Genomic DNA, 15739 nt, shown 5'->3' with positions numbered 1-15739 from the left:
GGAGGGGGAGGGATATGTAATTGTGGAAACATTTTTTCTGTGTGTGATGGCACGCTTGGTGGCGGTACCTGCAGATACGTTTACAAGATACATGTGAATTCACCCTTATTACAGTCTACAACAAAAGTAGGCTTTAATTAGATGCTTATCACACGAGCGGCCACCCACGGCGCACCGAGGCGGCGACTGTTGCGACATCGAGAGTGATTCAGTCTCAAAACACTTTCGTCTGACAAACCCCACGTGGGAGTACTATTTTTACAATAGTCGCCGATGTTTGTATGTGTCGTACAGTTACAAATTGTACTTATATAAAAGGTATAGAACGTCAATTGCCAATTTATGTATTCTCATTTGTTTCGATGGCGGAATACTTGACTTGAGTGTCATATAATATGAGCTGGTTTTGTTTGAATGACAGATTTAGTGGTGTTTGAAATATGCTCTATAGAGAATTGAAGTCAGTATAATGTACTGTTTAAACCGTTTTCATTCGTTATAGTATTCTATTCTGTTAAGAGTATTAAATACTGCGCGAATTCTGAGCAATTCTTTCTAAAGCATTTAGATAAGTGCTAGCTGTTGCCCGCGACTTCGTTCGCGTGGTATTAGAAAACGTACGAACTATATTAAAACAAATATCCACGTATCCCTCGAGAACCGAACATTTCTCGGGAATAAACCTTATACCATGTGTACTCCAGACTTTGTTTGTTAAATTTCAATAAGATATGTTGAACCGTTGCGAAATGATCGAGTAAACATTAAAAAACTAAATTAATGAATCCCACGGGAACCGTAAATATTCCCGAGATAAAAAGTAGCCTATGTGTTCTTTCAGACTATGCTCTAAACCTGTGCCAAATTTCATGGAGATCCGTTCAGCCGTTTAGGCTACAAACGCTATCAAACATCCATCCATGCATCAAAACTTTTGCATTTATAATATTAGTAAGAAGTAAGATTTAGATTAAGGCTTTAAGTAAAGTCCGAATTTTATGTTTTAACTTAGAATTAATTAATGTTTAATACCATCATGCTTTGAGCCCTTGTACTCTAAAATAACAGTCCATTATTGTTCTCTACCATCATAATCATGTCACAACTAAACAACAAAATACCAAATCGCCAGTAGGCATATGCTGTACAGAAAAAAACCGAGGTCACAATTCTAAACCGCTAAAATGATTAATGTACTTACTTCTTTGTTCTGTCTTCAATCGTTTGTTTTGACATTAATTGGTGTGTAATTAACAATAGGACGTAATTCGAAGCAATTACGTTTTTATTTACGCTAACGTGAAGTATATGAGCAATTAGAAATACTTAAACGCAATTACATACATATTTATAACGAATATAAACAAAAAAATGTAACTAATACAAATACAGAAATATGTAAATACATTTAACTTTGTATTCAATTTATCCTACTTAAGCCAAAATTACTTAAATTTCACTAATTTTGTAAAAAAAACGTTCTTAGACAAAATATGTTGTAGTTCAAACGTATGCCGGACAATAAAAAACATTTGTTAGTATTAATATATAGTTTCCCAAGCTCTCCCATATTCATTGTCCAAACAAATCTGAAAATAGTTACCCTCGCACTGCGTTGACAAAACCAGCGATCGGCCGCGACCGCCGTTGTAAACAAGCGTTTATTATCAACGCCGTAAAACGCAGCGTTTACTGACGCCGTGTGGGTGGTCCCTTATACCATGTGAACAAATATGAGGTGAGACAGAAATAGTCGGATATGAGACGAATGTTATTAGTGTTTAGATGGCTTTATACAACGAGCTTTCGCCTGCGACTCCGTCCGGAATTAAAAAACGTGAGTCTGTGTTCTTCCAGAATATCCTCTACATCTATACCAAATTTCATCGAAATACCCAAACGCTTTAGACTACAAACTGTAACAAACATCCATCCATCTAAACTTTCACATTTATGTATAATATTAGTATGATTTGACTATCATATCATTACTTCTTACTTGCACTAGCTTTGAATTTTTCGTGAGGAACATGTAAAAATGACCTACCTTCACGCAATTAAAAGTCATGAAGCAAGCATTCTTGTCAACTGCAGTAACGTAATTATCGATATTAGAAGTTTTAAATGCAGTAGCTATCATCAACCTACACTAAGCAACAATAAACAAATCGGGAAGTCTCTGATATACCCTAAACTTTGTGATTGCATCCTAACGATCCATCCTACCCTTAGACAAAGATAACCATGCTGGTTAAGCATATTGTTTATGCAAATACAAACCTTATTGCATTGTAATAAGTGTTAGTACTAATTGTGCAAATGATGTAATATTTGGTTTATGTTTATTGTGACAATTAAGCAAGTTTTACGGTTTTATTGTAGAGGCTCTGATGAGTGTCAACTTCTGGGAAACGCCGAGTGAGTGGTAGAGACGCCGGTGTCATTAAGAGCTGTAAAACGCGACGACAGACTCGTAACGAGCCCCAATAAGTTTTACGACGTCAAACTGTGGACATGTCGATTGATTACGATGGAATTAACGTCTATATTTATGCAAGTAATCTTCTATGAATCAAAAAAATTCGTATCCATAAAACATTATAATTTGAAGATTATTATCGATGTTTAATTCTAAAAGAATGTTTGTGAATTCTTTAAGATAAAGTCTATTTTTGACCGACTTCCCAAAAGAAGGAGGTACTCAATTCGTCTGTGTGTTTTTATTTTTTTTATGTGTGTTACGGCATAACTCCGCCGCTAGTGGACCGATTTTGATAATTCTTTTTTTATCCGAAAGGTAATGCTTGCAGGTGGGTCCCATGTTTTTGTTTGATTTTTTAAATAAGATGGACAAACAAGCTAGCATCCTGAATTCGCCGAAATAACGAAGAAACAGCTGTGCATCCGTAATTGCAAACGTTTTACCTTCCAATGTAGGCGAAGACAGACACTTAACAGGAATATGCATAACAAAAGCCAATCATCATCCACTTGCTCTTATCCCTTACGGATGGTCAGCACAGTATTTGCTGCTCTTCCATACATCTCTATCAGCCGTCATATCTGAATCCACTTCTTTCTTAAGCATATTCTCTTTCACACAATCCATCCATACTTTCTTCGGTCTTCCTCTTCCTTTGTAGCCATCCACAGTCAATCTTAACACTTTCTGGTTTATGTCCCCATCATTTCGTCGCATAACATGGACATGTTATGCGACGAAACACGGTATGGACATACCACGCTAACCTTTTGCTTCTCAATTTCTCCACCACTGGCGCTACTTTCAAACTTCCTCTAATGTACACATTCTTGATATAAGCATAACAAAACCAATAATATTTATTAATTTGATTCACGTATACAAATTCGATTTTAAGAATGAAAACATTAACATAACTTAACCTAACTAAATGTGATGTATATTTTCGCAGTGCGAGCGTAGTCTTGCATTGTAAGAAGTATTTTATAGGGTCCATTAGGAAATATAAAGCGAAAAGATATAAGTTACATTAAACACATCTTTAGCCTTCGTAACAAACACCGTCGGCACCATAAAGAACCCACGGCGCCGATACGATCGCGTTACGGATACGTTGACATGCGTAGGCGCATCGTTCTTTATTTCTCTTATCAATTTGCATATTAAACTATAATAAGCCTTAATGCATAGTATTACAATTGCAATTCCTCCGCAAGCATCTCTGTAATATCTTATTTTTCATAAAAAGTTTTATTCCCGAGTTACTTAAATTTCGACTCTATATCTGCGGTGTAAATTTTAAATTTGTATGTGAAAGCAAATATCTGAAAATCGAGATTGCATTCGCGAACAAAGATATCTATTGCAGTTGCTTTGCATCTTATGTCTATCGCAATAAGATTTAGTTTTGTTTAACTTAGCTGTAATTTTATAAGATAGTTTCGCTTTCCGCGCTCGTCTCGCGTCGCCAGTAGGCTCACATGTGACGAGTATTGCATAAGAGGTCTTTGTTTTGCCGGTTCTTCAGTTGCGCTCTAAAGTTCATCACTACTTATACTCAAATTCACGAGACCTAAAATTTCGCAGCAACAATATTTCAATCAAAAGCAACTAACGTACTAATTTTAGTCCCTTTCTCTCTACCACCCTTTTCTCACAAGAAGAGAATGGAAAGAGGAAGTGGATTTGACGGTGGAGGATATGCATAGGAAGGGGAAATATCCTCTTTATGTGCGTCTCCTCCACCATCGGATAAGGGTAGGCAACGCATCTGCAATTGCGGATGTTTATGGGCAGCGGTCGCTTCGGCATTTCAGGCGGATTGAGGTGGCCGCTTGCTTGTTTGCCACCTTATGTTATAAAAAAAAAAATCCTTGAAAAGACAATGATAATTGATGGACGACAGATTAATTTTTGAACTATTATCTATCTGTACTAATATAATAAAGCGTAAACACACACTACTTTGTGGCGTAAGATGTCAGCAATCAAAGTATATTTTTGAATAATTCTTTCTTTAATACAAAGCCCTACAGTTACGTCACGCTTTAGGCTATATATTTTCACGCTATTACACTTAAGGGGTAAACAAATTGGATAAAAACCTTAATGTGTAAAAGTGACCATAAACTACAAGGAAAGAGACCATATGTTGCTGCCAACATCGAGGAAGTAAGATAGCCATAGTTTGTCATCATGTCGTGTCATTTTCACATTTGCAATTGATCATTTGACACATGTAAACTATTAAATAAAATTTTCATAAATTGAAGTTTAGTAAAAAAATTTTATTCTGCAGTGGATATTTTTGACAGTGTAGTATTGTTAAGAGGCATAATGAGTAATGGCACGTATTTTATTAACATTAACAAAATCCAAATATTCGTATAAAACTAACAATCTACCACTAGTTATTATACACAAATTAGACTTAGACTTAGATCACTTTGAATTCTATGACCTTAAATGGAGATGCAGACAACTAGATTTTTAGTTGTGCAACTAAAAAGTTGAATTAGCTTCAAAACAATCGACAATCGCACAACAGTTGTGCTATAGTTTATTCAAAGAAGCACATCTTGATATGGGATTAATCAAACCATACGAAAACTTATAAATTTGTGGTCTGCAGGTGATATGCAGAACGCAATGACAGTGGCCGCGGGCGACGTCTCCATCCCATAACGTCGTGCTGAAGGGTGACGTCACATGCACACGCACCAGAATTACACCACAGGCGTTTTGGCAAAAGGATTAATTACCTCTATTCAGTTAAATTTTAAGTTACATTTACACAGTATCACTTATTTAACTATTTGGTAAAACTCTATAACTTTCAAGTTACATTAAGAGATTGGTATAATAATATGGAGTCAAATAATTAATAACTAACAGTTAAAACTCTCTAAGACTATTTCTTCTACATCAGTGAAACAGATTAACTGATAAGCAATAGTCAAAACTTTATTCACGCTTCGAGTTTGATTGATGTAAGATGCAGTTCGACTTGCTACATTTAAATAACAACTAATAAAAGCCTGAGATTTTAATAATTTCATTAGTAAAGGAGAACGAGATCATCATTCTGTAAATATAAATAAGGAAATAAGAGAAAGTATGAAGTTAGAAAGAGAGTTTATGGGATTTTTTCTTCCCTCTGTCCTTAAATCTATATATATACTATTATAATAAAGCGTAAACACACACTTTTTGTTGCCTAAGATGTCAGCAATTACAGCATATTTTTGAATAATTCTTTCATTAATAAAAAGCCCTACACTTACATCACGCTTTAGGCTATATATTTTAACGCCATTAAACTTCGAGGGTAAATATTTTGAATAAAAACCCTAATGTGAGAAGAGTAAGTTGCTGCCAACATCAAGGAAGCTAGATTGCCAAGGTTTGTAATGTCATGTCATTTTGACATTTGCTATTGATAATTTCACAAATGTAAACAACATAATATCATGCATATATCCAAGTAATTGACGATCTCAAAGATAACATCTATGTTTCGAATAACCCTCATTATAAAAACTATTCTAGTACTCATGAGGTTCAGGAATTCCTGACATAACCAAGACACGGTAAAACTCCATTCAACCCACGGCACACAATTACATCTGATGTACAACTCTAAACAAGCTCCCTAATTGCCTAAATATGCTACCGAATGCCAGTAAATTGGCGCTGGTCCTCATAAATCGGTTGCGTAGGCGACGAACCCACTTATAACGTTTGCTTGTTAAATATCACAGGAATATCTTTAAATTTAGAATGACTCAAACCAACTTTGCATTAAAAGAATTGCTAAACTAATTTTGCAAGCAGATCCAAATTAAGGGTCTCTCCCACCACTGGCTGATAGAGGCTCAGATAGCTTAAAAGAGACGTCACTGTCAGATAGAGTACCCAAATTCGATATTTCCATCATATATTTAATACGTTTGTTATCCGCTAATTTATGAGAATTGTGGGACAGGCCCTAAAACTTTTTATTTTTATAAATAAATGGACATAATTTTGACTTGATATATTTTCATTTAGGAAAGTTATTTTGAATTAACATGCTTAATCAATTTGATTCAAATTTAACCTATCTAAAGATCGCAGAAACTTCAAACATCAACTATTTAGATAAGGCCCATAAAACACGAAAACTACCTCAACCCATAAGAAAGACTGGCTCAAAATAGCATTATTAAAAGCAAAATCTAGAAGATTAAACCTTGACATAATTGAATAATCTCAGTGTTGCAATACAAAAGATGGCAAGGAATTAATAACGTCTGCGACAAACAGAGCGGGACCGTGAATTGCTCGATCTTCGTTCAACAAAAATCACCAGTATAACCTGACCCCTTTAATGTCCAGTAGACTAGAATATAAAAATCTCTAATTAAAAATACTGAAATGATAAGATTTTTAATGATAAGACATTATAAAAAACATCACTAATTCCCTAAATTCTAAACAAGATAACTAACTAACAAGACACAAACTTAAAGTTGGTACAAAATTTGTTATAACAAAATAGTGGTCGATCTCCTAGTTCCTACACTAGGTTCTAGACCTGTGTTGTGGGAGGCAGGGTTCTTCCGTCTTAGTGCTAGATATTTAGGACATACGGTAATACAAATCTAAAGTAGTTTACAATAAAAAAGATACGTTGTATGTGAAAAATACAAATAAAATGGTGACACAAACAATTTTCTTTAATGTATCTACGAAGAGACGGATCAAGTTATAATGGTGGTTATTGCGCAAACCGTTCTAAGTGTATTTACAACAGCTTAAGTAGTGTTACAAATTGCCGTAAGACATGAAGATAACGGTCTCAGGTTCAAACTGCGAGATGTTCAGTGATTAATGTTATCTGATAGTTAGGGTGCAAAAGTATAACTGTTACCGGTAATATGTTAACATGGTCATTTTTTAATCGTGGCAATGTTGACTTATTTTAAACACGTATTTTTCGAAAGCTATAGGTAAATCACCATCATTACTTTGCTTGTTATTTTAACTTTATGCGTCAAATTGCTTGAATTATTTGTTTAGTCTCTATATCTCTCTCTCCCTTTCCTCTTAGTTAATACTATATCTAGCTATTTGATAATCTCACGAAGTACACAATCTATCAGTAACATGGCTACGTAAGTCTGCTACCAAATAATCTACTTTAGACGTTTAATTCAATGACTCATAGTAACTCAATGATTCGATTTGGACCCTCTCTAATGTAATTAGAATCGATTTGTTATATCGATATGATGTAATATCGAGTCAATAGTCGAATGAGCAAAGTCTATGATATTCTTAAGAACTAACAAAGGTACTATTCATTCAAAATTCAATTGGAACGGTAAAGTAGATTTTTTTAGTAATCGAGAATTGCAACTTATACCATGCATGACTTGCATGCATGACTTATGCAACATTCATCATCAGCTCACTATATATTCCAACTGAGGAGCTCGAAGTCTTCCCTAAGTTAGGGGTGATTTGCCTTACTCAGCCACGCTGTCTCACTACGCGTTGGTTGACTACACATCTTTGAATTCTTTCGCACAATGTGCAGGTTGCTTCACGATGTGTCTCTTCACTTTAAGAACGTCTGCTAAATATACAAATGACATTCTAGAACCACATTGTTACATTGCGGGGAACCTGGAGGTAGTGTTTATGGTTCGGTCTTATCAATTGCTTATGTAATGCGTCACTAACGCTTTGTAATGCGAGATTCTGTTACAAACATTATTTAAAACGTGATAGCAAACTTTTACTCTCAAATTCCAAAAGAAAAAGACCCCGTTAAGATTACCCAACGTCACCCAATTTACGTCAAAGATTTCCGCAAGCTCTTTATCCCATAAACGGCGATGACTAACAATATTTCAAAGTACAAGAAAAAACGGGAGAAAAGACGCTCTTGAGATATCAATTTGGAGGAAATTACGAGCTAATCTGTCACATCTAGATACGCCCGGGGCATAATCCTGTCTCCCCTATTTTTATTTTCTCCCGGCAAAAAGTGCCCCGGAATTATTTCAACCGTTTGTACAGGGGAACGATCTTGTTAATTTATCAATTGTTTGGTTAAGTGGATTTCGAAACGATAAAAAGAACAGGAGGAATTGTTTCTTATTACACGGTTGAGTTCTTTTATGACATATTTTTAACTTTTATATTAGTAATGTTTATACTGGAATCACAGATTATTATTACGATATTCTAATCGTATCCTATTCTAACACAATTTATAGAAATGTTTTTATATGTTATTCAGATTATTGTAGATTATTTCAATACCTTTATTTTTACTACTAGCTTTCACCTGCGACTCCGTCCGCGTGGAATTAAATAAACGAAAGTGAGTAAGCCTATGTGTTCTTCCAAACTATCCTCTACGTCTATGCCAAATTTCATCCAGATCCTTTCAGCCGTTTAGGCTACAAACTCTAACAAACATCCATCCATCCAACAACTAATTTTAAACGTTTCCTGTACTTATTTCATTTCCATAAAAAAAATATTGCTACAAAAATCTCCGTCGAATTAAGGGTTAAAAAAATCAACACATGCACCATGTTTTTTTTAAATGAAATCGAGACGTGTAATAAATAAAAAACACGATCGCCTTAAAACAAAAGCCAATGACAGCAACGTTTATCGTCTCCGATAAAAAAGCGCTTAAGAGAAAAAAAGTCATGACACGTCTCCCCTCGCCGAAATCTTTTGCCGACCGCTCCCGGGGGAGATTGCGCATTTACTCCCCCTCCCCTTCGCAGCAACACTAGAGCACTAATTGCTTCTTTGTTTTACTTAAACAACCGATTGCCATTTCCCTCCGTCTCTTTACGGGCCTTTGTTATTTCTTTGCAGGCTTTGTTTTTTTAATTATCTGTAATTTAAAGTTTAAAATACACTCTTGTAAGGACTTAAAAAGAAACTTAATATTTTTAGTATAAACTACGTTAAGAATTTACTCAAAACTAAATTATATATAGCTGCAAATTTTTAATGAATGGTAACATTCACTCCCGTAATCTAAACAGATAGACAGAGAGAGTCTTTGTCCAATATAATTTGTTTTAGCCAAAATAGGCAACACACAAAGAATTCTAAGCGATGTTAAAGTAACCGCCTTTACAAATAACTATTCACAAGAATTTCGTGTTTGTTATCCTTGCTTACCGCCAATCCCACACCGATGAAAGGACCGTCAAATTGTTGCTAACTAAATAATTAATTTTAGGACGCTTACCAAAATCTAGTTGAAACTAATCTATAAACCCTATATAACTTTAGAAGTTTGCTTTGTGTTTAATGTCAACACGTTTTCCTCACATCAAACGTATTTGCGGTCCAATTTATAAACTGAGAGCGGTTAGCATAGACTACAGATTTTTTATCGGCCGATACTTTGCTATAGCCTTGCTGTCGAATCAAAATCATATAAAACCCAATCGGTGTAATCTGCGCATTACTATATAGGTTTATACTAATTAAGACTCCAACTAAACTATCAGACGAAAAAAGTCTGTAGTCTGCTCGGAATCTTTACATGATTAAACGATGACACTTACCGCTCTTAAGACATTTCCGGCACAATAAATAATTTACAACTTGCTAAGACACGTATTATTTTGTTATTGATATTGGAAATAATTATTATTTAGTGCGGGTCTTCAATGTCAACACATTTGTGTATAAATATTTTGTCGTCTCGAGATATATAATCCAAGTATAATCCAAGAGTTTCGGCTTTAGTATTTAATGTACAAGAACATTTAGTAGGCATTTAAACATTTAGTGCGAATGACGAATGAAAATGTAACTTATATGAGACTGCCATATTTAGAGTATTAAAACGCTAATATCCCGCTTCGCTTATAGCCTTGGGCCCGTCTTAAAGTCGCCGTAGCTCTCTGTGATCGCTCACGCGTGTGATCCGCTCGACTAATATTATTCAGATCGGGGCTCGCAATTGTTTCCGTGCGGTGGCTCGGGGCACGACAGCTTTGACTTTTAATCAGTTAGCAAATATTTGGGCGTGCATATTGAGGAGGTTTGTGCAATTGTATTAGAGGGTTAGTGCGCGCCGCTGGCTGCTACATTGTCCGCGGTTCACTGAACACGGTATGTCACATGCCGGCTTCAAACGTTACATTCTAATGAAACAATCAGCTTTCATGTTCGCGATGCCCTCTGTTACTGTTATTGTGCTTAAAAATCTTTGTAAAACAAATTCTATATAGCTCATGTCTAAATTTTCACGTACCTAGTCAAAGAATATAGATAGTCTTAAAAATAACAATGGTAACTTAATTTATGTCTAGACATTTCGTCACTATATGATTATAAACAAACATTTTAGACAATAAGTCCTTCCAGTAAGACTGTGTTAGGTATATCGTGTTGGTAGTTTTAAGCACAAATGTCAAGTGAATTCCCATGTCCGTTGGAAACTATAAGCCATAGGTCGGGTAAAAGCTAAGGTCACGACGGCCGACGGTATTTGTACACGTCTGTAGACGGACGTACGTATGTTGCTCATTTGTCAATGCAACGCTGGACAAATGGTATGAACGGATTCATCTCGTTATTCTTGATTTGATTGTAAAATATAGATTTAACACGACGGGAAAATAAATAATTTCTAGTGACACTCTATGTCTTTTTTGTTCCTAAGTACGTTTATTTTAAACTATTTTAAAATCAATCCAGCTCGGCCGGAGATATCCCGTAACAGACTTAAAAATGCATACGGATTGATAACCTCCTTCTTTTAGGAAGTAGCTTAAATATACAAATTCTTAGATATTTGGGATATAGCAAGCCTTAAAGAGCATTACATACTGTGCTGTAATGCTGAATATAGAAAAGACAAGAGAGGTTGGTATACACAAGTAGATGGAAACAATTACAGATGGTAAAGTACAGTCGCGCACGTCAGTGGTGGCGGTGGCGCTGCGCTCGTGTTTGTGCAGTCCGGTGCGTTACGTCTGCAGTGATTGCCGCACGTACTGTGTCATTACCGACGTATTCCTGACTGCGAGAGGTACTATCGTGTACAGAAGTGTTAAACTAAAATAATTTAAAAGTAAAATAGAAAATAACTTCGGATTTTTACATTTGGTTTACTGTAAGAAGTCTATCAAAGTGTAACTATAATGTTTCACTAAAAAATATATGAACATTCTTTATTAATAATTGTAATTAAACGGAATTTTTGTACTTGGTTGTCAGGCTATGTTGTTTTTAACTATTGTAGTTTCTTTAAAGTTAACAATACTCGCTTTGCATTAAACAAGTGTCAATGGTAGTAAATTATTCAAACAAGCATTAACTTCGACCTTGTATTGAAACAAATACATTCTAGATGCAATTATACGAGCAAACAAACTATTTGCTTCATGACAACACTGTTGATTGCCAATAATAGTTATTTAAAAACACATTTTATTATTACATTCATAAAGATAAACGCAATGAAACCTCAACGTAAATTACAATACGTAAGAAATGTATTTAACTGTCTATTTAACACTCATTTTTAATCCGGACTGCGCTGCATCTTAGACAATGAAGCTTTTGAAAATGACTTTATAAAATAAATGTAGTTAAAGCACTTGTGTTCCCAACTGTACTCACGTTTTCCATTGCATCCCGCGCACCGCTGCCGCGTCCCACACGGCGGGTGATTTGCGATGATCACTGTTTGTCATACTGCGCCTGCGCCTCCATTAACTGGATTCACTTCTACGATGAGTTATGTACCTGTATTATCGAGTGTTTTGACGTTTGCTCCTTCAATATTCTATATACATTTATAATCAGTATCTCATCAAAAAACAGTTTTATAAATAAAAGAATAGGCTCTCTATTATGTCCTAGTTCCCTATAGCATAAGTGTATATAGCAATATTGCTTTGTCTAAAATTGTTACGACAAATTGCAAGAGTCCACTCATTATTCAATAAGCCCACTACATTTATACTGTACTTTATCATAGACTAACTTTTTCCCGCGACACCGAATTTATAAAACGCAGTAAGTAGCCTACCTGTCCTTACATCTATGTTTTACATCTCTGCCATAGTCCATTGAAACCGTTTTTTTGGTCTGTTTGGTTTGGGCAATAAGCTTTAACAAACAACCATCCAACAAAACTTTTGCTTTGATAATATTAGTAAGATTAATATGTTAATTTGGAGTTCTCAAACTCAGTCTACTTCAAAGGTATGAAATAGACCTATAGGAAGTAAAAGCATAATTTAATATCTCTACAGTAGCGCATAGTCGATTATACAAAATAATTCACAGATTTCAATTACAAAGCAATATTCTTGGATATAGAACAAAGGATGCGCTTCTTTAGATGAAAATATCCAATAGTTCCAACCGCTGCCGGTGAAATTGACACACGCGTACTTATTTTCTAAGTCACGATTCAAGTACAGAAACATTTGCACACCCGATCACACGATTCAATTCACACGTCTACCGAATTCGTCCCTCTCTAATACATGAAGATAAAAAGAGAGGCAAACACGTCGAGGACTTTCGCCGATTATCCGACTCGGGACAGATGGAAATCAATTTTGAAATACCGTGAGCTTACATGCTACCAATATAAAAGGCGAAAATTGACGTACTACATACGATCACTAAGTTTGGACAGCTTCTAGACATTAGAATAAAAAACAAAAGGCGTTATCTGAGATAACGAATATTTCAAAATAGTATGGTAATGAAGACATTGGGGCTTAGGGATACCGCGTGTTTTTCATCTTTGTAGACTGTATACTCAATATGTTAGTCATTTTCTTTTAAGTTTATAGAAGTTTACTAAAGCCTCTCTTTCTAGGATTCTTCTAACAAAAATGTTTTTAGAATCACGGCTTTGTGCTTATTTACATTTGTACTTCTTACAAAGCAGTGTGTTCGCAAATAGTCAATCGTTATTCATGGATGTACAGCTGTATCATCAACACCCAGTTATTTGGTATAGTCGTGTGGGAACCTTACCCATGCTTACAGTAATTTTCATCCAACGGGAATGTCAAATGTTGAACAAGTTGTTCCAGTATTTTCTATTTGTAGTGATTCTTTCTGACATCAACCTCTTGGTTACATTCCTACCAAAGGTTGTCTTAGTCTTCATGTGTCTGTTAGCTATTATAGCTGGCACTATCTTCTTACACAATCTTTCTTTGTTATTCCTCTACTCGTGTTGCCATCGAGTTTCTTAATATGTTCTTGCTCTTGGCTAAGGTTTAATATAATAAAAAATTGACAATGTAGTAAAACTGATAGATGCCAATTGAAAATTGGTCATCTTCCTTTCAATTATTCAAGAATTCATGATGGTTTTGTTACAAGCAGTTTATTAAAAACTAGATACTTATTGTATTTGTTTTCGGTCTTCTATTTTAAGTTAATAAATCAAGATGCTCTTACGAGACGTTCTTGAATGAATTAATTAAGTCATGTAGATATTTTTGTGTTTGATAATTCAACTGTCAGTAGTATCATTTCTGGACAAAGAGAATATAATGCGTCATGCCAACATTATCTTGTCACCGATCCGAATATACTTGCTAACAAGGAATCCTCACTGAGACGTTTTGATGCTGTCAGTTTGAAGAAGTGCCTCCAAGACCACCTCATGACCTACAAGGGTTAACTGAACATAGTAAATATTGAACTTTACTGCTCTGGAATAGAGTTTACTTTGTTTTTTGGTACGTTACCAGGATAGCGGTGTTTCAAACGTGATAGATAGTCACTTGACGAATTCTTCTGGACTATCATTGCAAAACAGATTTCAATTTCAATCTTATTGCTTAAGGAATAAGATTACGATTTGAATAGTAGTAATGGTATGCAGTTGTGTCTTTTTAAAACAATATCATCAGTCATAAAGATGTCCGACGTCTTTGAGTCGAGAGACATATGAGTAGGAATTTGAATATATCGTGTTGGGACGCAATTTCACTATTTTTGACATATTTGACGTGAGAACCATGGCAGGCTGACACATCTCGACAGCTTGGTGTCTATTTTTTCCTGTCGTATAAACGTATTTGAATATTATTCTTTATTTATATAAGAAAAGATTCTTCTACAAGATAGTATGTTCAATTTCGCATGACCGCTTACATATTATAAGATAAGCTAAAACAATTAAAATAAAATGCCAGTTTCACACGAGGGCAAACCAGTTAATCAGAGAAATAGAACCGTGCATACCTTTTTGAGCCTACTGTTTGCTGTTAAAAGATTATTGGTCTTTGGCAAGTGCTACTAGTAGCACTCAGTCAGAATTCCTCCCTCGTGTGAAAGTACCATAAGGTCGAATAGAAAACACGGTCGGGCGCCATGTCTCCCGTCACTTATTTACCGAAAACATTGATGACATTTTGATGGGAGTACGAGCATTTGCTTTACACTTATTACTTCACAGCGGGTAATGCCGACTTGTTTCTATTACTGATATTTAATATTAAACTGGATGTGGCAAGATCATTTTTTTATGATGACATTTGCCGTCCTTTCATTCCTCTGACACATTTTTTAGTCAGGGACATGGGTGCGGGTGTATTTTTATTACATATTTTTACAATATTCAAACCCAAATTTACATTCAAATCACAGATATATGACAAATTTATAAACCTACTTTTAAAACGGTAAAATTGAAATAAATCTTGACTAGAACATAAATAGCACACACACAATTTAAAACACTTGTTTCTTTATAAAATAATTTGCAATTTTCTGAGATCAACTTAGAAAAGAGAAAACTGCAGAAATCGCGACTTTTGTGTTGTAAACTCGAACACTTATTTATTTTTATAACCAGCATTTAAAATATATAATTTTTATATGTGTTTATAAATATTTTTACATTCATTTTTCAATCATAAATACAATGTCTATCCGCTATAGTAAAACATTCTGTGCAGTTTTGATAAGATTGAAATTCGTGTCATATCTATTAATTACTAATCATTGTAACGTCGAACTCAATATAAATAGGCAAAAAAACGACGTCCATTGCGCCTCCGATCGCACCGATAATTTTTCAACACACCATCTACTTATTACGATCATAGGCAGAGCATTAACTAACTCTGTCTTACAATCGTGACAAAACAGGAACAATGTAAAGTGTACTCTATCACAACTGTATAAGGTTAATAACACAGTAACGACAAGCAAAAATTTCTTAGTTCTCCGTTTAGTAAA

At 34.9% G+C, this 15739-nt stretch overlaps 2 long non-coding RNA genes across 2 annotated transcripts in view; one reads left to right on the top strand and one right to left on the bottom strand.

The window, feature by feature from the left end:
- The window catches only part of LOC106104910, a 134950-nt gene extending 129242 nt beyond the window's left edge, over positions 1-5708 (top strand). Inside the window, exon 3 of the long non-coding RNA XR_001225699.1 lies at positions 5115-5708. This is a non-coding gene — a long non-coding RNA (uncharacterized LOC106104910). The remainder of the gene's footprint in view (positions 1-5114) is intronic.
- LOC106104911 overlaps positions 1-15739 on the bottom strand; it is a 40125-nt gene that overhangs the window by 20770 nt on the left and 3616 nt on the right. The window lies entirely within an intron of this gene.

This window comes from Papilio polytes, unplaced genomic scaffold (assembly GCF_000836215.1).
Source record: "Papilio polytes unplaced genomic scaffold, Ppol_1.0 DF823399.1, whole genome shotgun sequence".
In the NCBI taxonomy this organism is placed as follows: Eukaryota; Metazoa; Arthropoda; class Insecta; order Lepidoptera; family Papilionidae; genus Papilio; species Papilio polytes.
This window is presented reverse-complemented; position numbering and strand designations above follow the sequence as displayed.